The sequence below is a fragment of the Lonchura striata genome, chromosome 3, assembly GCF_046129695.1.
Source record: "Lonchura striata isolate bLonStr1 chromosome 3, bLonStr1.mat, whole genome shotgun sequence".
In the NCBI taxonomy this organism is placed as follows: domain Eukaryota; kingdom Metazoa; phylum Chordata; class Aves; order Passeriformes; family Estrildidae; genus Lonchura; species Lonchura striata.
Genome location: NC_134605.1, coordinates 53,503,526 through 53,528,745, shown reverse-complemented (window position 1 = coordinate 53,528,745; position 25,220 = coordinate 53,503,526). Strand labels below are relative to the sequence as shown.

The 25,220-nt window shown below is 42.7% G+C and overlaps 1 protein-coding gene across 2 annotated transcripts in view; it reads left to right on the top strand.

Moving 5' to 3' along the window:
* Positions 1-25,220, top strand: part of TAGAP (T cell activation RhoGTPase activating protein) — a 37,596-nt gene that overhangs the window by 3,354 nt on the left and 9,022 nt on the right. The gene's annotated exons all lie outside the window — the stretch shown is intronic.

Sequence of the window (25,220 nt, the reverse complement as noted above, 5' to 3'; positions counted from 1 at the left end):
AGGAGCTGAGAGGAGCAATGTGAAGACAACACTCAACTATCTTTCAGGAGAGTGAAGCAAGTCTTATCTGCAGCCTTTAGTGTGACATTTGGGAAAGTCATTTAACTAATGACTCTCTTGATTTCCAACCTGATAATGAAGTTAGCACTGCATTTCCTTGTGGAGGGAAACATCATTTTGGGGGAGGTTCTTCACACTGAAAAAACAAGGAGTGAGGGAGCTTGGGCTTGTGGTCTTTCCTGTGTTGCCCTGGCTCCTTTTCCTGCCCAGGCAGCCAGGACTAAACAGGGAGGCACAGCATGTGCTGAACTCTCCTACAGGGATTCTGGATCCCATCCCAAAACTGAAGATCTGATTCCTGTCATCATGCAACCCCATCTATTTATCTTTTTATTCTTGACATGGCAAGCTGAGAAAGCTCAGGCAAGTGTCTGCAGAGATGCAGAGGGGGTGAGTCATGCAGAGCCTGGGGGCTGGCAGCAGAGACCCTTGTGTGGAAGACTGTGGTTAAGGGAGGTAGGAAGGTTTCTGGCTGGCCACAGAACTGAAGTGGGCAGGTGTCAATGAGTTGAGTAAAGGTTACTGCAAAACACAATCTCTGAAGGTGAAATCACTGAGGTTGCTGGTAACACCATGGAGTTTTATGGGTCAGCTTGAAGCTTCCATTTCCTTTCCACACCCTCCCACGACTTCTTAGCAGCCGTACTGCTCCTGCCCTTCACTTTTTCTCTTCATTCACTTTTACTAACTTCCATTTTTCACCCTTTGTGCACTTATACTACCTAAATGTTTTATCTCTATTGTGTAAGCAGCTGATAATATTGTGAGTTTTCTTTCATAGACTGACCAATGGGAAATTAATGAACAAAAATGTAATACTATCACAGGACCAGCTGAATGGAAGCATAGCAGTCAGGGTGCTGCTTTTTAGGGGAAGAGTGGGCATCCACCCCTGCTCTGGTTCAGACAACCTTCAGCATGACATTTCACCTCTGCACCACAAGTCCTCATCTGTAACACAGTGAATAATGCTGCCTTTCCTCATAAGGATAACGATGGGGTGAGGAAAGGAGAAGTTAAGAACTCAACAGAGGGATGGGGTGGGTTAATTGGGACATAAGTGTAAGACAATCAAGAACTGTGGAGACCTGGAGCAAACCCAAAATATGAGGTTTTTTCAGGACAAGATTTGTCTTATTATTAACTCTTAGCATAACAGGGATCTATGCAGGATTCCTCTCTTTTTATAATACAAGTAATAAGTGAAAGTACTTAATATTAATTGAGAGCAGTTTCCTTGAGAAAGAATTTTGTGAAAACAGACCTATTTATAAACACAGAATAATGTGTCCAGCTTCTCATGTGGGTTGGTTCAAAACAATTCATAGAAATTGTACTGCTGAGAAACTCAGAGGCTGGCTGACATTATTATAGAATGTCTGCTTTCTTTGGGAAAGTTACATTTGTGTTGAAAAAAAGTAACACTGAAAAAATCACTCAAACTAAAAAGTTTCTCAGTGAGAAAAATATGTCATTGTTGTTTGTAGAGATCTTTAAACTTTTATTCTGCCTATGACCTAACTTAAATGTGAGCTTTAGAAACTCGGCCTGTGATTCCTCATTGTGCTTTTGATAAATTACAATTTAATGAAAGCTGCAACTCAAATGTATTCAATAAACTCCAAAAACATGGGAAGTAAATATGTTTTGAATCAATATTTCCCCAACACTGGCTGATGTTGCCACAAACATATCTGTGACTCCAGGATCAGTGCCCGTGGGCTCTGATCAGAAGAGTTCAATGGGTTGAACTGGGAGTGTGTCCCAGCAGGGATCAGCCTGCAGCAGATGTCCTGCAGAGCCCACGCAGCCATGTGGCCAGAGGTGTGTCCCAGTTGCAGTGGACCATAAAGGCATCCATGCAGCTTTAAAAACACTGGAGAGTCTTCAGGTGTTACTGCCCTGTTCCCACTTAACACCATTCCTGCTGGGCACTCTGGTACCAGTTCTGCTATTTCTGTATTACTGTGCTGCATGATGGGGCTTGAAATAAGCTGGAGACTTCCTGCTGGAGATGAACTTGGGAGCACTTGCTCTGTTTCACCTGCAGACTGGTGGGAGCAGAGAGCTTCTGAGGTAGCCAGTGACAAGCTGCTGGGCTGCTGCTGCTGCCCTCACGATGCTGACCTGAACAGCTGCTCCATGCAAGGCAGAATCTGTGCTTCCACCAGCACATCTTGCTTAAAACAGTAAAACTTTTATTATGTGTCCAACCCTCAGTCATAACCAGCTTATCTCTAAACAGATAATAATTTCATTTTACTTCTAAATGACACTCTGAGGTTTTCATGACCTTTCTGCACACACACAGCTATTCCTATCTACATGCCACAAGGAAGTGGCATGTGCAGCAGCATGTGCAACATTGCCTAGGACTTAGCTCAGTTCATCAGCACTGCAGACCTCTGGACAAACTCCATAAACGGCCAGTGGTGCTCATGGGATGCTTGTAGAATACAGGGTTCTTCATTACAATAAAGAAAAAAAAAATGCACCTAGAGAAGACCTCAGAGGGATGGGGGCTTCAGTGCTGTGACCCTATTAAAAACTGGGTCTGAGAAGAGAGCCTCAAACCAAAAGATGTGCTGATGGAAATCAGGAGCATCGCGTTGCAGGCTAATTGACACCCATGACAGCTAACATCCTGTCTGCTGCTGGAAAGGAAACACGCTGTGGGCGTCCCGAGGCTGACACTCACGCCTGCCATCTCCCCGTGCTGTGCTGCAGGCTGGGCAGCACAGCCAGCAGGGTGCTGGTCATGCAGACCACTGGCACCATGGGCACTCCAGAGCCTCCCTCCAGCACCCTCCCATCCTCTGCAGCATAAGGCAGCCCCAGAGGTCCTCTGGGGCTCACCAGGGCACCTGCTCTGCAAACATGCTGTTGTCAAGGGCTTTACCCATTGCTCAAACACGATTGTCCTTCTCGGAAATTCCTCAGGTGTTCCCAGCACAGCACAGCTCGGCCCAAGCCAGCCACCCCTTGCCAGCAGCATCTTGACACCATCTGGAAATTGGCACAAGCTGAACATCCCCATCAGGCAGCTTGGATAAGGCCTCCTTTGCTTGGCAGAGTGATAGCCTTGGAGAGCAAAAATGTGGACTTCCCCATTCCAGGTCACCACAGAACCAGGCTTGTGCCAGTATTGCTGTGGTAGTGTTTAGCATCTCCCAGTCAGCAGGTGAGGCACTGTGGAACCACCCTCTGCCCTGAGTGTGGGCAGGGCCCAGCTATGCCAGCAGCGCAGCCCTGGTCTCTTTAGCTCCCTTCTCCACTTCCAGCCATGAAAAGACATTGCTAATCTGCATAGACCCACTCCAGTGCCCCGAGCTGACCTAGGTGGAATTCCAGGCTAAAGCCAAAGCAAAGCCAGACTAAATGTTTCAGGCTTAGGGAAATTTGGAATTTTCCTTTTCCACATTACTTCCAGTCCCACATGAATTCCTGCAAGCCCAGAGACAATTCACTTTGTTGTCCTCCTCAGCATTCTCCCAGGGAGGAATACTGATGTTTATGTGAATGAAAAGAAGATGAGAGCTGAGTCCTCTTGTTACCGCAGTGCAAAGGCACTTATGACAGTGGCAATGGGCACCTTTGAGATCAGTAAAGACAATGGGCTGCAGGGCCATCTCAATGCTGTGAGAAGCCCCTGGGCTGAGTTGAGCCAGGTGACACTTATCCTTCCCTTGCTCAGGTGTGCCTGGTGCAGTGCCTGTTCCCTGACAGGGAGTCTTTGGTGTTTATTGAAGCTAGGAAAGCCAGGCAAGTCTCATCTCATCAGGGTGAGGTGTCTCCAGGTTTATTTGGAGATTGATCAGCTTCAAATTGTGCCATGATGTCACCAGCAAGAGTGGAACCAGAGGATTTCCTCCCACTCCCTGCCTGTGGTCTCACATTTGTCAGGGTTTTTAAGTTCAGCCACACAGTTATGCAGTGCCTCTACTGCCAGGAAATCTCCTGCTAACCAGGCCCAGGAATACTTAGTTCCCAGGTATAGCCAAGCATTGGTGCCTGTAGCCTCACATGGCTGTGAGGGACCCAGAAGGGCTCTGTCCTTAAGACAGCCAAGGTCAAAATGTGTAAACATTTTAGTGCATGGCACCTGCTACTCCCACTCTTTCTCCTTTCTACACATCACCTCCTACAAACAGCAGCTTTCCTTCAGTCTCCACAAAATTGGTTAACAGTTAAATGTCAACCAAAGCAGCAAAACCTTTGCAGTTCTCAGCAGTCCTGAGCTCCCTGCTAGCATTTAGCTGGCACAGCAAGCAAGGGCTGGGGAGGAAGCAGTGTGTATGTGGGTGTGTTCTTGTTGCACAAGAGAAGGGGATTCGTGAGCATCATCTGTGTTTTTCATTCCACACGTCACCATGTCACCTGCCCTGCAGAGGAGGAGTGAGCTAGGCAGGCAACAGGCAGGTGAAGCTGCAGCTGGGTGCTGAAGGAGAACCTTCTTATGCCTTGGAGACGTGCTTAGCACTGTATCTCGCTCTGATTCTGCTCTCTTTGAGGTCTCTGAAGATTTAAGTGTTACCTGGTGCGGGAGCCAGGTGTCAATCATATAGAAAATACGTCTGCACTTCTTAACCCTGTATGAGGGAGGGCAGAGGGCAGACTGGAAGGCACAAGATCCCAAGCTGGTCTCAGCCCAGTTCACTTGAGGATTTGCAGCCATGGAGAGACCTGCAGCTTGCAGACGTGAATGTTCTTTCTTCCATTCCTGCAAGTGCAGGAATCTGTAGGCCACCCAAGCCCTGGTATACTGCAGACAGGACCAGGTGTTTGAGTTTTATGTGGCAACACAGACCTTTTGCAGTCTCAAACTCCATCCTCTTCTCCTCTCTCATCCCAGGCAGCAATCACTTCCTATTTTCCCCTACTGGAAAACTAAGTGGCAGGCCCCTAGCCTACAGTTAGACCTTTTGAAACCTAGACACTGAAGGAACTAGGGCTTGAGTGCAGTCACAGGAGTTCCACTGCTCCACATATATTGGTGGGTTAATAAGAAGAGATGTGGGCATGGAAATTAATTAATCCCATAAAGGTGTAGCCTTAGGAAATGCTGCTGATTTTGACACATGGAAGAAATAGCAGTTGTTTAGATTTCAAGCAACCAGTGAAAAGCAAGTGGCTTGAGAAGCTCCCAGGGGAGGATAAAGTATGATTTGGTGCTTCCCATGCAACACTCATACATCAGTGGATGGACTATTTAATTTTAAATCAGTTACAGCCATAAAAGCAACATTCCACTTCTTTCAATGGCAAAATGGAGTCTCGCTGAGTTGCCCACCTTTGGCTAGGAGGAGGGATTTTAGCCAAACTTATTGCATCTATTTCCTAGTAAACAATATAATACAGAAAATATTACCTATATATATATATATATATATATATATGTAGTCAACTATTGTATTTCTAAGCCTCTTGTACTGTCTGATCCCATAGAACTCATCCAGGAGGATGCCTTCTGTCCTCACTGTGCACCCAGCTGTGTGCAAGCCCTTAAAAATGCTCTTGGTCAAAAAGGCTTGTCTATTCTGTGAGTCAATGTTTATACTCTATCTGTATACAGGAGTTTTATCAACGTTATTCTGCTAGGGTATGAATTTGGGTTTCCTTGAGACTGCAGGTGTAAAGTTGCTGGGGGTCCCAGCATCCCCAGAGTCATGGGAAAGCTGTCCCCACCTCTGCTGCAGCCAAAAATCCACAGCATCTCTGGACAGACCTGTGTCTGCATGGCCCATGGCACCTGGCCTCAGCTTTCCTAAGGAACAGCATAGCTCTTTTATCCTTTGGGTGTCCATGGTCCATATCTTGCTTTAATTAGGGTGGATGATGGAAACTGGAACAGATAACTTGTTTTAAAGCATCTTTCAAGTGTTTGTTACCCAGACAACCACTTGTAAGGAAACTTTTATGTACTCAAAGCTTGATGTGACCTTTAGGTATATATAAAGCAATTAGTGGAAGTAAGGAGGTTAATTTTAAGTTAGAAAAGTGTTTGAAAGAGTGGGACTGAAGGATGTCTGACACATTGGTGTCTGCATTTATTAAAGGATTTGAAAACTTGATGAAACTGTAGAAAGATCCCTTAAAAACTGTGGAAGGGTTTGAGAAAGCCCTGCAGAATTAATCTGAAGGATATCAGTCTGGGTAATATAGTAAAAGGAAGATCAGAAGATGACTCGGGTTATGTGTGAGCATGTTATTGTAGGGGAAACAACTGTAAGATAGGGCTCTTGAAAGTAGGTGAAATTGGTGTTAGGAGAAGAGGTAGCTGTGCAAACTGGGAAAAATAAAATGTGAAAACAACCATGCTGTTAATAAGCTGCTGTGAAAATTTGAATCACAGTAAATCACACATTGCTGGCTGAGTGCACTCCAAGACTAACCAGATGAAATTCCAGTGTGGACATGCAGCCAGACGATGATATCATTAACTATTTCCTGGCCTTGAGGATGAACCTATGTTCTCATGTTACCTGTTTTCCTAAGGAAAAAAGAAGAATGTGTTTATTCTGATACACATTTCCTCATCCTGCAGTCCTCACCTAAGCATAGTTTTCACCAACCTCTTCAAAATGTTCACAGTTCTGTAAGGCCCAGACCAGATCTCACCCTTGGCCCTTCTTCCAGCTCAGAACATGACTCTGATGTGTCACTTCCAGAGCTTCATTGCAAAAATTAAGGCCCAGTTGCAGGATGGCGAAAGAATAAGCATTAAAAGGTACAAAACCCATCCGAGATGTATCTAGAGAGACAATTCCTCACTTTCTTGGGGAATCAGGAATATTTAACTACAGCCAGCCACCCAATTATAAGGTTTTCCACAGTTGTAAGTTTCAACCCATGGTAATCTTGGATCATAGCTTTCCAGAAACCCATCAATGAGAAGCCATTTCCCCTTTGTTAACAGCAGTAACCCTACTGATTATGTCTCACAAATATCAAATAAAATGGATTTTCTTATATCTTATATTTATTTATTTCATCTCTCTAAAAATAATCCCTGAAACCCCCCGTCTTAAGTGTTTCTTGGGAAATAACAAAAAACCCCAAGACACCTTGTAGTCAGTTATAAACAGACAATGGGAAAATCCTATACTTGACTAATTGTAGTACTGTGGCTGGGCTTTGTGTTTGGGGATTTCTCAAAGTTTAACTTCTGTGCAAGTGAGCTCAGAGCCAAACTGAAAGTGAAAGTCAGTTTCTGCTTGGAGTCATGCTGAGCCAACCACCCGTGAGCTGGGTAAATCTGCAACTCTGCTTCTGATCCCCACCAAACCAATCAAAGAGGTATTTTTGGAGCTGGCTTGAAGAAGAAACTTGAAAGGAGCTTGATTTCTTAAGAACAGCCGCTCAAAATCTTATTTTTGGCAGGCTGCTGGGAACTTTGTTCCTGAAATTGGAAGAAGTGTAAGACATTTTGAATAGCTGGTGTTCAGCTGAAGAAATGCTATTTTTTTCAGTGAAAGAATTTAATGTTCAGTTAAACTTTTCATGATGCAGAAGTCGTTTTTAAAACAGTTTCAATTTTCCCTTCATTTTGGGAAGAGACAACCCTCACCTATTTTTCCTCAGCAAATGTACCACTTTGGCCCTGCTGGAGGCTCACATATGGATAGGTGGCTGGGGGTAGCAGCACAGTCAAGCAGTTGCAGCTTTGGCCTCAGCACCTGACTCATCAACCTGGACCTGCTAATGGGCATGGCACTGCCCCCAGGGGATCTGCCCACATCCTAACTTCAGAGAGCCTGCTTAGGGCACAGCTCTCCAGGCTGCTATGCTTAGGTTCTAAAAGCATTTCCCAGGGAACCAGTAGCAGGTTTTTCATTTGAGAAGCTGGTAACCTTCTCCTTGCACAGACCTCAGGTACCTGCTGTGCCAGGTAGAAACCTGGTCCCTGTGTCACCTGCGGTGCTCTGATTTGGCTGAGCCCCAGGTCCTGTGCTATAATAAGCAAGGTCAATAATAATAATCATGCTGGTGGTGAGATCAGCAGCTGCAGAGTCAATCAAGCATGCCCACCCTCGGACCATAAACCCAGCCTTTCTATAGATACACAACATACTGACACAGTAACTCTTCCTTATCAAAACAGTCAATTGACTCTTTGTAGAATCAAAGAATCACTGAGGTTGGAAAATACCTCTAAGATCATTGAGTCCAACCCTTAACCTGATACTGCCATGTCCCCAAGTGTCCCATCCACACATCTTTTAAATACCTCTAGGAATGGGGACTGCACCACTTCCCTGGGCAGCCTGTTCCAGTGCTTGACAACTTTTCAATGAATCTAGCATTAAGCATTCATCAATGAGTTTCAAATCAGCCATCTGATGTTTCTTGATATACTTGAAGGGCACAAGCTTTCACTTCAGGAGAGCAATTTGCATAAAATCTGTACTCACCTTGAGGAAATCATTGCTATCCACTGCTCTTCCCCACTGGAATTCAGCCATGGACAGCTTTCCTTCTTCTCCATCTCTACTTTTCTGGTTAGATCTCTCCACTTAGACCCTGGTAATACAGTCTCTGGTGATACAGACGTTATCTGATGAGCAGATCCTTTGAAACAAATGGAAATGAGAGAGCCAGAATCTGTCTTTAATTTGAAGAAACTTTGAAATATAATCATTCAGGAAGGCAGAAAGGGAATTTCCCAGGACAGTCTTAGTGTGAAGGGGGCTGCAAGCATAATTCTAGGGAAGTCCACAGCACAAAAAAGATTAAGTTCAACTTTTAAATGCATTTCATCTTAATCATCTCATCTTTCATCTGTTTCACATATCATAAATGTTTCTCTAGCCCATTTTCTGGCTAAAGTGCTAATTTCAGGGTCCCAGCTCTTGTGTTTTTTGTAAGCTTCACAGGAAAGAGGAACATTGAGGAGACCAGACACCCTGAGGGGAACAATGGTTTTAATGTTCTTTATCCTCGCAAATAAAAAAGCATCAGGAGTCTAGGACACAGTAGAAAATTCAGAAAATTAAGAAAATGTTGCCACTGTAAACAGGTGTCAGCTGGATGAATTGCAATCTAGTGTGTAAATCAATCTGACTAGTGACTCTTAGCAAAGCTTCTGCCCAGTGGACCAGGACAGCTCCTTTGTAGCAATAAAAGAAAAGGTTTTCTGTGCCCTAGCAGGCACAGAATATGTTATGAAGTATGATATTCCTGGCCCCTGCTGTTTGTTTTTTGGTCGGTTTCGGGGTTATTTTGTTTTTTCCTCTAACTGTTCTGTTCTGCATGTATATAAACTCTCCGTAGCTCATCTATGTAGTAAAATATGTAGCATCCTCCTGTGTCCTGCCCAGGTAATTGTGCTGCATATTTAGAAAAGCACCACTACAAATCAGACTAATTTTCTTTTTCCTGTCAGTATTGGAGAAAAGGACTTTGATCATTCTCCAGCACCCAAAGAATTTGGTTTGGTTCTTGGCTAAAATTGTCAGCCTAAGCTCTAAATTCTCAGGGAAGAAAATATACCAACTTTTCTGAAAGACTTTCTGCTACAGTCTTAAACTGAAAAGACCCCTGAACACCCTTTCTCTTCTCACAGGCAAAACACCCAGCCTGTGCACAGGTCAGTCAGGCCACTGTGCTTCACAGACTTTCTGCTTTCCTCCTACATTCACACAAGTTGGCACTTCTTTTTACAGCCCACACTTCTTAAATTAGTCAGGGGATGAATTAATTTATCAGTCTGAAGGGGTGGGAAATAGCAAAGGCTGCACCTACTGATTCAGCCTCAATTGTGGTATTTGTCATACTAATGGACAAAGAGCATCTGCTTCCCATCAGTGCTGTTCATGTTTGCTGAGAAGTGACTTATCAGAGAGAGATGACTGAAAAAGAACAGAAAGATATAAATACATTCTTATCAATTTCTTCTTAAAGCCAGTTCAGATGTAGTTTTTAATTTCCATTGTTTAGAGTAATTAAAAAAGTTTCAGTTATTGTTCATTTATTGTATTACTGTATTAGATGTACTTCCCATGAGAAATTTCCTTAGAAGGCACCCAAAGGCAAAATTCATAAAATCAATTTGCAATGCTACCTTTGTGATACCATGTATAGGTCTGTGTTTTAGTTTGGATTTTTTTTTTTCTCTTTTTTTTTTTTTTTTTTTTTTTTTTGCTGAGTAGCACAAGAAAGAGCAGTAGTCTTCTCTAGTTCTTTGGAGTTTTTTTCCCTTTTTTTTTTTTTCCTGACAGGGTTACTGGAAATTGGAAATCTTATCTTAATTTTTCTTGGCTGCTTCTTGGGTGGCTGAGGAAGGTGAATGGCAACCCAGCTGACACTCTAAGACGAAAGGCTGTGCTTTTAATGGAAATGTTTTCATTTACCTGTGTTAGCAGACAGCACAAAAAAGTATCATTTAAAGGTGCCTTTGCGGGAGAAATAGAGTAATTAAGCAAAGAATTTTGAGTATAAGCTCATTCAAGCATTTTTCATCTTGCTCTTGTTGCATGAAAAGACTAATGCAATTAAAGAACACATTCATTCACTTAGTGAATGTCCCCATTCTTTAACATGACTGTATGCTGCTTTACTGAGAACGACCAAGGTAAGGATCTTTCTGTATATGGCTGAGAAAACAGAGTGGTGTGAAAAGCAGAGGCTCTGGCACAAAAAGGCTCTTTTCCCTTCAAGGGCATCATGCCCACAGTCTCACTGTCAAGACCTAATGCAAAAGGACAGCTTGCATGGACAAGACAAAAGTTTGTAAAGTGATTCTATTTTGGAGGGCGAAGATGCCCAGAAGAATGCTTTGACTCCCCACCAGCAATCTTTCTTTTGAACTCTTCTCTTCTGCTCATAGGGACAGAAGCTGATGTGCTGGTAAAACTGGAATTGTTATTAGTGTACTATAATTCCAACTTTTTCTAGGAAAACAGTCTTTAATTAAATAAGAAACTAAATCAGCCTACTCCTATATGCTTTTCTCAAGAGTAAATAAAATTAATAAACTAGAGGCTTGGAAGAAAAACCTTCTTATAAAGGCATGAGATCTGCAACTATTTCTGAAACAAGTAGCATCATTTGCCATTTGAGATAGAAATCTGGATTAGGTGGTTCAGGAGAATGATCTGGCCTGCTAATTTCCTACATTCTTATGTTTTATGTACACTAGTTTTCTCTGACAGAATGGCCCAAGCTGAAAACTCAACTGTATTCAAGGCTACTATGAGCTGCTGAGTATTTGGGTGTGGAGGTTTGCTGTGATCATCTGTAGGGGCTTACCACCACCACACATCTTCACAGATCTTGGTTTCAATCACAACTATAAGCAGAAGTTCCAAAATAGCCCAAGAAAGGAAGTTCCCCAAGTTGTTTTTAAAATCAGGAAGTAGAAGAATGCTACTAAAGCCTCCAGAGCTAATACAAATGCTAGTCTCATTCACAGGGTATGCCATACTTACTGAATGCTTCTGTAACTCAGACTTTCTGGGTTTCCCCATGCTTGAATATATTTTAGAAGCAATATAAGGAGACTGTGTCTGGCTGTTCAGAAAACCACAGTCCCTGAGGACCAGACTGCAAAAAAGAAGCATTCAGATCAGGTGTTGCCTGGGAATTTGCTCTGCAGACATCTCAATGCAGTAAGCATGGAGAAAGGGCAGGGTACAGACACCGTATGGCTTAACAGACACCGTATGGCTCAGGACTATTATTGATGTGAATTATAAATGTAGTCTGCAAATCTGCCTGGGCTGTCCCTATTTTTTTCCCCCAAGTAAAAATGACAGAATTGTGTAAGCACACAAACGCTGTCTACCTGTGTATATGGATGTCTGCATCTATTTGCATTGATCCTGTTAGTTTTTTCCTTAAACCGTGCACTTTTATCAGGAAAAAAAGATAATAATACTCAGAGAGACTCTGGCCAGCCTCCTCAAAATGCAGGTTTTCTTGTTCTGTTTGGGATAAATTTAGAATACCATCAGCTCAGAGCAGTGGCCAGGAGGCTGTCTATTACAGTTGTTGTGTATCCAGTGTTGTCTGATAGCCATGGAAGACCTTCCTAAGGCTGGGACCACTGTCTGCACTTCCCAGCACAGAGTACACAGGCTGATGGCAGCTGGTTCTTGAGAACCAGTTAGAGCTCCCATGACCTTCCCCCTTGCCCTGGGGGTTGAGGGTCTGGCTTCAACATCTTCCAGGTTAGAAAATATTTTCAATAGGTTAAGTTTTCTACTCTGAAAAGAAGATTTGTTTGTTTTATTGCTTTTGCTCTGCCTGTGATGATGCCTCATACTGCAAAGAAAAGGACAAGCATTGAGAAGTCTGCGAACTGGCTGGCAGTGGTTCTGGGGACCAACCAGGATCTAGGGAGGTCTGGAGAAGAATGAAGCTACTTCGGGTCATGTCTTTCTCACCTTGCCTTGCAAAACCCATATTCTCCATCTGTCTTTTGTCCTAGAAGTGGGGAGGATGACAGAGGTGCTGCTGTTCTAACATTGCTATCAAATGAGGCTCTCATCTGACCGGACACTGAGGCACCTCAGGAATATGGGCAGACACAGAATGTGCCCCAGTGACTTGGACTGATAAATGACATTCAGCATATTTAAAGTGCAATAGCATATTTAAAGTGCAATCTAGACGAATGTCAGTGTTATGTCACAGAAGAGTTATTTGTATTTATGCTGATGGATACAGGTGTTTGTGTGTGTGTGTGTGTGTTTTTGAGTTTCTGAAGGTCCACAAAGGAAGTCATCAGTGAAAGGTTGAAATCCCCTACGAGAAAAATGTAAAAAAAAAAACTTGAAGTCACCCACAGGTGGTATTGACAAATAACTATTTCCCAGGGGTCCAAGAGAATTTTCGCCTTGGTTTGGGCTGACTGAATGCTAGTTAGTGATGCATGATTGTGACAACAATTCTTCTCTGTGCTACCAAATAATCTGAAAGCTTTCTCTGACTTTTTCAAGTATATTGTGGTTTGTAATCACTAAGTCTGTCAGCTGCTGTGAGGATGATAAGTGCAATGGTCATCTCAGCACTGGGGGAAGACCCAGTGGGGCAATGATGACCAGCATGTCCCAGGAAACAGAATTCTGGTCATGGGAAGGATCAGTTCAGCAAATTTCTCAAACAACAAAATGCACACAGTTGCTTTCAAAAGAAAAACACAAGTCAAGCTATGTCACTTGACTGGCAACAAAGTCAAGAGCTTATTAAAAAGAAGTTGAGTGTATCTGAGTTGTAGAAACCTTTGATGTTTGCATCTGAGTTGTAGAAAACTGTCATACTTGCACAACAAACCACCGGGTGTTGAGGCAAGAGACTGACCAGCTGTCATGGATCTTATGATGCTGTCTGTCATGTGAACCAGGTTTGCAGAGAAAATCTCTCTCATGTGCCTTTGAGATAGTTACTCTGCAGATCAGCTGCCATGGCCCTGGCGGAAGGCTTTCTATGCCCCCCACTTTATATCATTTCGTATGCTTAAACCTTTACTCTCAAGAGTCCTTAGCAGCCTTAATGAGAGAAATGGGCAAAACCCCCCAGTCTCAGCAAGGTGAGCCTGGGCAAACTCTTACCTTTCTGTACTCTCACCTTTCCGTACTCTCTTGTAGATTGTTGCAAGGCTAAAAGTTATAACTGGTCAGATTAAAGGGACTGTATTGTCCCTGCTTCCTTGTTAGTTCATTGCATGGAAGCAGACCCCACTTGTAGTTTTATCAGCCTCCCACATGCAAACCGCTCAGAACCATCCAGTTCCTCTCTGAGGAGGAGGATGGTGTGAAGAAATGTCACCAGTGATTACTTTTTGAGTGCACAGTGGGCTGGAACATCCTCTCACTGGCACCTGCTATTATGTAGCCTTCACAGGAGGCACTCGCTGACATGTGCATCCCATCTGCTGATCTGCCTCTGCTCTCACTCCTTCTTGCCTGCTTTCTGCTTGGTCTGGAGGCATAACATAAGAGACATGAGAATAGTATGGACTAATGCTGCTGAAGGGAGCCTAGGCAGGTAAATGAGATGCACTTCAGGGCACAAAAGAGCAGAGTGAGAGCTTCTGCTGGGAAGATGAGTTTAAGAGCAAGGTACTACTGTTGAATACTGAGAGCAATATGGCGTTATTTCCTAATTGTCTTTGACAACATTTGGTACTTTCTACCTCCCCAAAAGCTTAGTGGGCTTCAGGCCCCTTCCACAGAAAGATGCAGTCAGCAGGGACATTAAAAGTTTGTTACTAGCTGCTCTTCAACTGAAGTATAACCATTCCTGGAGGTGTTGAGAGAAGTGTGAGTGTACATGCACCCTTCCATAGGATAGCTGGTTAGTAGTTTTGAGGTTAGCCAGCATTAATTGGGATGACACTCAGTGACAACTGGGGAGTCTGTAGTACAAATCAGCCATTATGTGTGCAAGTGCCAGTATCCATAATTAGACAACACACTAGGATATCTTCTTGGTTTTCTCAACCCTTCTGTAATTGTTGTGTATTATAGGGAAGATACAAACACCTCCTGAATTTCTGCAAGATCTTAATGGGATTTGTATTCTACACTTTGCAGTTTAACATTGTTCATGAAAGAAAATTATACCTTCCTCATTTTCCTGTGGTCATGTGTATCCTTTTTTTTAATGCAAGGTTTATTGAGAAGGAATGGTTCCTGCCTGTGAACAAGATTATTAGCATGCCAAAGTCCTGTTAAAGTCTTGTACACATGGTACCATGGTGAGGATGTACCAAAGGATATCAGTGATTCAGTGCCCACTTACAGTAAAGGATATTGCACTAAAGGAACATCTCACTGTGGCCCCATAAGTTAGTCCAAGGCAGAGTTCATTCAGAACAGTTCCTTTAGGGACACATGAAATCTCTTCATTCATAAGATTTTGGCTGGAACTAGATCTTTGAATCATACTAATTTTTTAGAGACGAGTCATTGACTGAAAGCCTTATTTAGGGCAATTCATCTCTTAATCCCAGTATTGCAATGTTTTTGTGCCATATATCTTTGACAACTCAAATCAAAACCTAGATGCTGAACCAAATCCCTTTTCTCTCTGCGTCCCCAGACCTAGAATTCCAGGCAAGCACCCTGATATTAAATCCATCCTCTGTATTATCTGGTGCAGTCTAGGTCATGGTTATACGTTTTACCATCTATTTTCTATAGGGGTGATTTGGGGGTTGCATCAGGTAGACTCCCTGTACTTTTCACTGGTACTGAAAATAAAAGGGATCAAAAGGAAAGCATTGCCTAAATGCAGGTTGGTTTTATCTCAGCCATGCTTAGTGCACAGTGGTCATGAAGAAGAGCAAATGGAAAGGTGTAATACCTCATGTTGCTGGAGCCTGCCTAACCTCCCCCTGACAATAGCCTAATCCAAAATTTGCCAAAGCAGTTAGATTCTCAGCTCCTATTTTAATTCAGGATGAGTGGGTGATTAAAAAGGCAATAGGTCCCCTAAGTATCTTTGAGGATCTGATCCTTGGCTCCGCTTCCTCACCAGACTCCCCAGTGGTAACTCCCCAGCACAAGGATACCCACAGCTGCCAAACCTGCTCCAGCCTGCTCCCACTGAGATGGTGCAGAAGTTGTGGAAAAGGAGACAAAATCCCACCATCCCAACAGCACATGCTGCTTCCATACCCTCTTCTCTTCCAAGGAACAGGGACTAGCATGTTACCCATACCATACAAAGCAGAACCCTCATACATGTGTATCATTGTGAAACCCCCATTCTGTGGTTCCTAATGGAAATCCCCCATTTTGAGAACAGAAATATTACTAAAAGTGATGACTATTTCATGACAGCAGGCTTTTATAAGTGCTCTCTCATACAGCCACAATCCAAAAACAGAGCTCTGGTATTTTTTCCCATTTTCTGTGGAAACTTATCCCTGTTTAAGTTTGAACACCACCTAAACAGAATAGTTTACCTGGGATGCCTGGAGAGCCAGGCTGTAGGAATGGGGCCCTATCTAGTGATACCTACACAAGTACAGAAACAGCTGCCCAAACCACTGTGAGAGAAGGCAATTTTGGCGGGAAAATTCATTCTGCAAGACTTCTCATCTTGCACATTGAGAAAAAGAGAACAAACACAAACTGAATTTTGAGGAACTAAAACTTGGATCTGCTAAGCAATTGTAAAGAATAAAAAAGAGAAGGAAGAGAGGAGAACAACCAGTGTCTGACTGCAATTTCCTTTTAATGAATTACCTCTGTATAAGAAATTATGCAACTACCTTCAAGCTGATGAAACTTTTTGATTTTTTTTTCAGTAAGTACAACACCATCCATTTAGAAACTAAACTGGAAAATGCAGGCATAGGTTTTTTTTCCTTATTTTTATTAAAATCACCTTATCTACACAGAACCCTGGCCAAACCACAGCCACCAAAATTCTCTAAGGTAAGCTAAGAAAAAAACAGTGGTTGACCAAAGAGAGGATATTGTTCCCATTTTTATTGGATTCTTCCCCTACTCTTAAAAATAAGAAATCTGTGGGGTATAAAATGGGCCTTTGTCTCTCAACCAGGTACTTCAGTGTACTGAAAATGAAAGAGTAGAATTTTAAGCTCTGAAGTGATACATAAGCCCAAATGCAAATATTTTCATTGGCTCATTATAAAAGTAGAGGAAAGGGACAAACCTATTAATTATAAGGATAAATCAGTCATTTCTGCCTTGGTACCAAAAGTATTTAGTCATCCTCCAGCCCAGCATGTTCAGCTAGGTACTTGTCTGTGCACTTTTCAGCAAAGTGATGAACTGAATCAAACACTTAGGCATACTGAGCATCTCAACATTCACACAGATGGTGTCACAGTGGTAGAAAGGAGTGTTCACTGGCTTGTCATTGGGATATAGAGCGAGTAGTCCACTCTATAATACATCCATCCAGTCACCACCCCAATGATTTTTTTTTGAAGATTAGATATGAAGTTTATGAAATTGGCAGCTACCTCTTACCTTCAGCACTTCTTCTATGTTTAATATATAAGGCAAGGACTTTCTTAGGAGCTTGAAGATACAAAGTAGTTCCAAGTACTTCATTGCCATGCAGCTCTTCCCAAGCTTACATTGAAGGAAGCAACTCCTCATAGAGCATGTAGACATCAGGTGACACCATTTCCACTATCAGCCTGATGATGAATCCATAGCCTCTGCTGTGACCATGCTGGAGCCCCCAAGTCAGATCCCTTGCCAGAGGCCAGGCAAAGCGAGGGGAGTTCATGCTCAGAAATGTTTCGAATTACAAAATCTAGATAAAATGGCCGGTTCAGTCACCATATTGAATATTTATTTCACTGGCACATGATAACATGTTGTCACATTTTTATATATTATCCTGATGATAAGCTGCATGGTTAAAATAAATGTGTAAGTGACATGGCCAGAAGGTGACTCCTGCATTCTGATGTGGCAAGTAGAACTGCAAAGACCTTGGAGGGACAAGCCCTTGTCCCAACAAATAATGCCCGACAAAAATGTATTTTTCTCATGGCACTTCAAAGCATGCTTTCATTTGTCAAAGGTTTGCCAGGAGGGCTAAAATTAAGATCTTCTCTTTGCTGTGTAGTGCATAGGATGCAGGAAAGGGAATAGCTGCTGAACTATTTACAGCTTCTCCTGTATGTACCAGTTTTCATCAAAAGATATCAAAGCACCTTATGCAGTGCAGTGACCTTTTATTTTCAGCATATTATTAATCAGAAACTGAGGCAGAAATAAGGCAGGCTAGCTTTCAGATGCTGGATGGAAAATTAAAGGGCAAACTGAAGCATGTCCCAGAGTTCACCCACAAAATCCCAACACAAAGAAGCAGTTACAGTCTTTGGTTAGTCTGAAAATTCCCTAATAGGGAGATAACTGTGTGGTAGCTTGTTTACGTGTATGAGTTGATTACTGAGTGCTGAGTAAGCATGTTCCATTGTTAAAGTAAGGACTTTTTCCATGCTTGTGACGTTCATTAGGACTGTTACTTTAAGGCCAGAATGAAAATATTATCTGCATTGTTTATTCATGTCAGTCTCACAGTTATGACAGGTTTGCGTTGCAGCACACTCTCATCCAAAAAAACCTGTGAGAATATTTGGTTCTGGAAGCAAACAGAACTAGGGAGGAGGGAGGAGGGACAACCATGGGACATAAGAAAGGCCTCACAAACTCCTCTTCCAGCAATCCAGCTCTCCTAAAACGGCCCAGACAGGTGTCAATTACTATGATATGTTCTATCTTCAAACATTGCTTTGCTGAGTATAGCATTGGAGGTGGTAATGGTTGTAAGAGGTTAAATTTGAAAGATAAATTCTGGAGATTTTTGTATAATGCAATGATAGCCACTTTGCCCTGCCACATACTAAATAGAAGAACTCCATGACACATGTACCATCATCTTCAGTTTGGCATAACTTACAGGATAATGAGTGTTCATGTTTACTCTCTGAATACTGAGTTTAATTAAGTTCCACAAGGAAAAGATCAGTTCACAGTGTTGCACAAGCAGAACTAAGACTGTAGCAAATATGGTCTTTGGTTTGTACAAATCTTACAGCAGTTGTTGAACTGTACATCTTTTGGCTTAGCATTTTGAGATCTTTTGGTGCCTAAAGGAAAGAGGATTCCACCTCTCTTTGAAAAGACCCTTCTTGAGGTACTTCTAGGGTATCTAATCTTTTCTTAACAAGTAGTTACTTGTTAAGTAACTGGATCAATGGATCCAGTAAAATTCAGAGATTTCTTCTCAACTTGTCCTGAGTGTGAAAAAGGAAAGAAAGATCTGACAAATGGTTTTGTATCTGTATCATTTGGCCTGGTTAAAGATATATCCTCCCCTCACAAAATTTTTTGCTATTTCTCAGGCAGTTTGTGACTGTAAGAACACACACAGGTAGTGCTTTCAGAGAAAAAAATCCCAAAGAAACATCCTCTGCTAAGTGGGAGAAAAGGTAAAGCTCAAACAAAGCACAAACAAACCTTTAAAAGGAAGTGGAAACAGAGAACAAATTCTTCCTTTCAAGCCTCCACCATCACTGAACAGGAAAATGAACATTGTGGCATGCAGGGCACCTTCTCTACATTCTCCTTAGTGTCGTCTCTGTGCAGTGACTGCAGGACTGAAATCAAATGCAGGGCCCAGAGCAGAATAAGTCAAGGCACCATAACAGCACCTGGTTTGCATGTCAGCAGCATAAATTAATGGCTAACTTTGCAGGAACACAGGCCTGAAGGGAACAGCCTGACCTTCAAGCTGGGCCCTCTCCAGCAATGGGTCAAACAGCTGAACTCAAAAGCGTTTTTTCTTCCTCTGGCCCCACTCTCCCAAGGGGGAGATCCCAGCTCCTGCTTGCCCTGCAGGGTGGGAATTTCTCCCTTTTTCCTGTCCTGGAAGTTTCACTCCACAAATGTGGAGCTGAGGACCTGGCTGCCCTGGCTCTGGGTGTGGCAGCTCCCAGTGCCCTCCAGTTGTGGTGGCTGGAGCTGGAGCCTGAGCCAGCCTGGCCTGCCCTTGGGCACCTCCACTCCCTGCATGTCCCTTCCTCCCAGCAGTCTCGTGATGCCCTGCAGCAGGAGGCAGAGCCTGTGCCATGAGAAACATTTGCTCTCAGAAATCCTCATAAGGTAGTCATGCTTTAAAATGGGATAGCAGTACAGAAGTGGAGTGTTTATTTAAAACACTAACGGGGCAGCTGTTGCTAGTAGCAACAATATGGCAATCACCAGCTAATATGGAGATGTTTGTTTCGAATTTATCATCTTGATTTTGATGGGCAGCCAAAACTTCACAGAACATTTTATTTTGCAGTGTGTGGATGTGCAAGGACACGGACAGCACATGACAACAAATAATCCTCTCGAAGCATGGGGTCAAATGTGCTCAGGGGTGTTCAGCTGTAGTTAGCAGAGTTGTCCCTGGAAATATTTGCTTTGCCTGACACTGCTTTTGCCTAGAGAATGGAATCTAGATGTGCGCTCATAAAAGTTCCTATTCTTGGTGAATTTAGTGGTGTTGAGGACTTGGTTACTGGCAGTTGTACTTATTACTTAGGAAGCAGGTGACAACACAGGAATGACAAACTCACAAGGGCAAAACAATGATGAAGAGTTTGGGGATGTTTCCATCAAATCCCTGGGGCTCAGAGGAAGCCAGCTGGAAAGAAATGATGGGCAAAATCCAATGACTTCTGGTTGTTTCTCCTGGGCACCTATGGTAACAGCTGTGTTGATGGCACTTGCAATGCCTGGAGCAGCTCCCATGCTACCAGGGCAGTGGTAAGGTCTTGCATTGCTGAGCCTGTCTTTCTTTTCTAGTTTTTGTATCAACAGGACACGCGTACAATGAAACCCCAAATTACACTTCAGCCAGGTTTTCTTGGTCTTATTATGGACTGGCTCCTAGGACAGTGCCAGTCTACGGATCATATTTAATGTGAAAGTGAGATGACTTATGCCTGAAAAATCACATGCAAGTTAGAATTCAATGTCAAATCCAGGTTCTTTTTTGTTTCCCCTAATTCACATTTTGAGATATGAGATCATTTTGATGCTGAAATGCAATGCAAAACCGAAGGTGCAGAAACAAGAGATATACAAGCTTACATGGAAAAAGAAATCTAAGAAAATATTTGTGCTTATCCTGAAAAAGCAAAATCAAGATTCACACCATTCTGTATTCAGTAAGAAGCATAATCTGTCCCTGACAGCAAATGAGCTTGGCAAAAAGTCCGATCTCAGTTTCTGATTTGCAAATGAAGAACATAAAGAAGCAAATTAAGTGAAAAACCTGGTGGAGTAACAAAAAAAAAAAAAAAAAAAAAAAAAAGTAAGCATATCACTTTTCAATATTGTTTGAGTACCTTCAACCAGGAATCTTGCAAAGAACAGATTTCATACTGAATTACACGTTCTTTACTATTTTCATGTAAGCAAGCAAAAGTTTAGATCTGCATCTGCTCAGTCAGAAATGATGGGCAACTTCAATTCCATGATTCCTTTGGGCTAGTCATCTCAGGGAACCAAAGAAATGAGTAATTCCCATGTTCCCATGTGCCACAGAGATACAATAGCAAGCTGAATGCAGACACAGCCAAATAGCAGCACAGACCCTTTGGACAAATGGCCCACATGTACCTGCCTTCAACAACTAAAGAAGCATCCACTGGACCCAGTCACCTGAGGATGAGTAAAAATCTTTAGAGCTGCTAACTTAGTCCTGGGGGAAGCACCCATGAAAGAATAAACAAATCATACTGAAAAGCAAATGCAACTGAAATTGTGTCATGGGAAGGGGATAGAATACACCCTGTGCTGTATTTATAGTGTTATTTTTTTGATTTGTAACTTTTTCCCATGCAATAGTAGCACAGTGTGTAGAAGAGTGGTGCAATCTAACCCACACTGCAATCTAACTTTGATATCTAATTTAGGATAGAAATCAGCTGAACAGAGCTGGGAAAAACTGACAATGTGTTTCACTTTCCAAAGGCAGGTTTAGCATGAGCCCAGACACCTGACTAAACCTGTAGGAGTTCAGCACCGGCTGGGTTGATGGTTCTTGTTCTGAATTATTATAGGTAGGAAGTAGAGACTGGTCTGATCAAAGGCCTGTCTGACATCTTTTCTGTGATCAAACCCTGAACCATGCCTATGCATCCCACAGCACACTCTGGAGAGTGGTAGGAAATCAGAGCTGCCTTCAGAAGGCAGCTCATAAATGTGGCCCGTTTCCAGGAACCCACTTGTCACCTTGTTCTTTGAGTTCATGGACAGATTGTACAGAGATTTCCCTTCCAAAAAGCAACCAGCCCAACAGCTTTCTGAGTTTGGCACAACTGCTTTCCTTATTTTGGTAAATGTTCCTATTGTTCCCTGGGGAGACTGCAGCTGTGGCAGTGAAGACAAAACTGGAATACAATCGCTTTTCCACACGGAGAGGCACAGATCAAGGCTCTTTCTGCTCTATATGGGCTTGAAAGGATCCCTGCTCCAGGCACATTCTGCTGTACCCATCTCACAACTATGCTCCTGCTGCCTCCTTGCTGGTATGGTAACAGGGCAAAGGTGAGTTTCAGGATTCATTAATATACTCCCTCCTTCCTAAAAGCCATGGTGTCAAACATTTGCAAAAGTAATAGAAATAAACAAAAGTGAGCTGTGGCTGGGGTTTTCCCATTTGTGGTTTGATAAGGAGAGAAGGAAACAGACAGCCTCCAGTCACAGCAGATTTATTTTTTATTTGTTTTTTTTTCACTGTCAACTCCTGACTTATTTCTCATGCCAATTGATGTTGCTCTTTCATTGCTATGGTCTAGGGTCCCTCACATAGCCACAGTGTAAGTGTAAGAGAAGAAAAGAGGATAAAATGCCTAACTTGACTGGAGCTCACACAAAGAGGAAAATCACTATTTGGTCCATGTTTGCAGCAAGTGCTATATAAGCCCTTCCTCCAAGCACTGGTTGGGCAGAGGGCTTGGGAGTGGACCACAAAAGCAGCCATGGTCTGGGAGGAGAAGGGGGCTGGCTGAGACCCGGGGAAACAGAGGAATCAAACTGATATCCTGGCTTCTATAAGGAAAATGCCTCACATCTCAAGGGGCAAATACAATCCTTAAGAGAGCTGGATCCACCCAGCCGTGGCTGCTCTGCAGGACCTCCCTGCTCCTGCTTTCTCTCCAGTAAAATACTTCAGCAGAACTGAGGGAAGCATCCTGGTGTACAGCAGGGGAAGAGCTTCTACACAGGCAAGTCCTACAAAACACTTGCAAATTCACTGCCTCTACCAAGCCTTGACTTTTGTGTAAACATCCAGGGTTTTTGAAGGACAGTGCATTCACTTAGTCAGGGATTGATTGGGAGAAACACATTGACTGCAAACAACTCTAGGTGTACCCAAGCCACCTGCCATAGGTTCTCCTTGCCTCAGGGCAGTGGCTGTGGTACAACAAACACACTGCTCTGATGCATCGTGCTGTAAGATCTGTACCAAGCTGAGGGAGGAGTGGACCATAGCAAATGCTTCAAGTCTGCAAAGCAGAACTGGGAGGTGGAGATGGAATCAGCCTCCTCAGGGAGAGAAGTTGTTCATACAAGGGAACTTAACTTGTAAATATCTCATATGACGGGCCTTTTCTGTTAATATTCAGGGTGGAGACTGGCTTTGTGCCCTACATCTGTGTTACCTTTTCCATACTGATGGGGAAGCTGTGAAGCTGCTCTGGCAAGTAGGTGTGAGAGCAGCTCTTCTGACCCTGAAAGCCTGCACACAGCTCTGTGGTGTTTGGCAGTAATCAGCATGTGCTTGCTTACTGCTTTTCACCAAGCCAGCCAAGATTCCCTGTGTTGCCCATACTATTACTCTGCCAAACGATAGCATTTTAGGATGCCTGCTTATTTGTAATAAGATAGGCTGCTTTAAAGTAATTTTGGTATAATTTAAGTGTTTGTGATATACACCCCAAAAGAGATATTAAATAAAGAATGGTATCAGGAGGGTAAAAAAATCAAATTATTTTTCACATGGGCAGGCAGGCCTATACACACACCTTCCACATACAACAGCCATTATATCCCCACAGCTGTTAATGGATAAGAACTAATAGGATAGAGATACAGCAGTGTGTGCCATTGGACAGTCTGGTGATGTGCTATCAATACATCACCTGTTACTATATCATCTCCTGGGGAACTCAAAGCCAAGTGCCTGTGTACAGCCGGTGCCAGAACTGTAATCAAAGCTTCTGGGCTGGCTAATAACCACCCATTAAACTCACATTTTCTTCACAAGTCACATATTTTCCAGATCAACCCCATGTCTTAATCATGAAACAGACTGAGCTTAGAAATACATCTGTGCAGAGTGCTAGAAGTGAGGGCAAGGCAGAATTTCACTGCATAGGTCCCCTCTGAGATACTTAACAGACAGGTATGCTTGGATATACATTTAACAGATGTAATGAAAAATAGATATTTCTTGTTGAGGAATCCTACTGAAACAATCAGCAGTGGTGCTGCAGCTGACAAGGAGCCTCAAAATAAGTTCTCAGGAGAAAGTGATGTAGGATGACAATATTTCTGCAAGCATGTGCAGCAGTCCATGAAATTTAGATGGGAAATTACAAATGTAATGGAACTGATAATTAACAAAAATCAGCTAGAGCAGTGAGTAAAAGATCAGTGGTAAACACAGAGGGCTGCAGACTAATTGATTGAGATTGCTGTAAGTTTCAGCCCTAAATAAGTCACCAGACCAGTGCCACTACAGGAGCATGGAAATCATGGGCCTCAGGAGAACTTAAAAAGTGAACTACAGCAAGTCCTCCCACAGAAACAGAGCAAGTCTCCATTTGCTCTTCTGGACACATCTTTATTGAACCAAAAGTGAATTTTGTGCTTTGGATTTCTACCAGAGTTGAACAGAGATCACCTTTTTGTTTCCTTTCTGTTCTGCGTGAAACAGGGTCAGTGCTACACTGGCCGGGTCTGATGTGGTTACACAAAGAACAGCTTTGAAGGTGAATTCAGCAGCAGACGTAGCCATTACGTGCATCTGCAAAGCACTGTGCTAAGACAGCCCCATTCACTGCACATGTGAAAAAGAGCATCCACGAGGGAAGCAGCAGAAAGGCCACAGTTTCATAAATGTGCTTTCCACCTAAATCCACTACTGAAGAATTCCCAACCCTGACTCTCAGCCTTAAGTCCTCCTTTTCACAAGATTAGCAGACTGGCACCCAGAACAATGTTGCAATTTGCCTCAGTCAATAAATCAATAGAAATAATATAATATATTTAACATCAAATCTTAATGAATTTTCATAATGGCCTGGTAGACTGAGTGCTGTATTCCTGATATGCCCAAGTTGCAGGGCAGTCAGCAACAGAATGATACAGGTCAAGCAGAGGTAGATTTTTCCTAGATTTTTTAAAAAATCTTTTTAGTTTAATAAAATTTTAAGATGTACACACAAATTCATCTTATTAAGATTTATTTTAAACAAGACTTTTTAATGGCATATTGTCATACATTACTAAATTACTACATAACACCACTTCGTCTATAGATATCCAGTACCTAGATTCTCAAGAACTACTTAGTACTGACAATATGTGTGTCTACATGTGCTTGTAGACAGTAAACTGTTGCAATTAGCTTTTAAAAAATTAAAAAGCAACATTTCTCTAAAT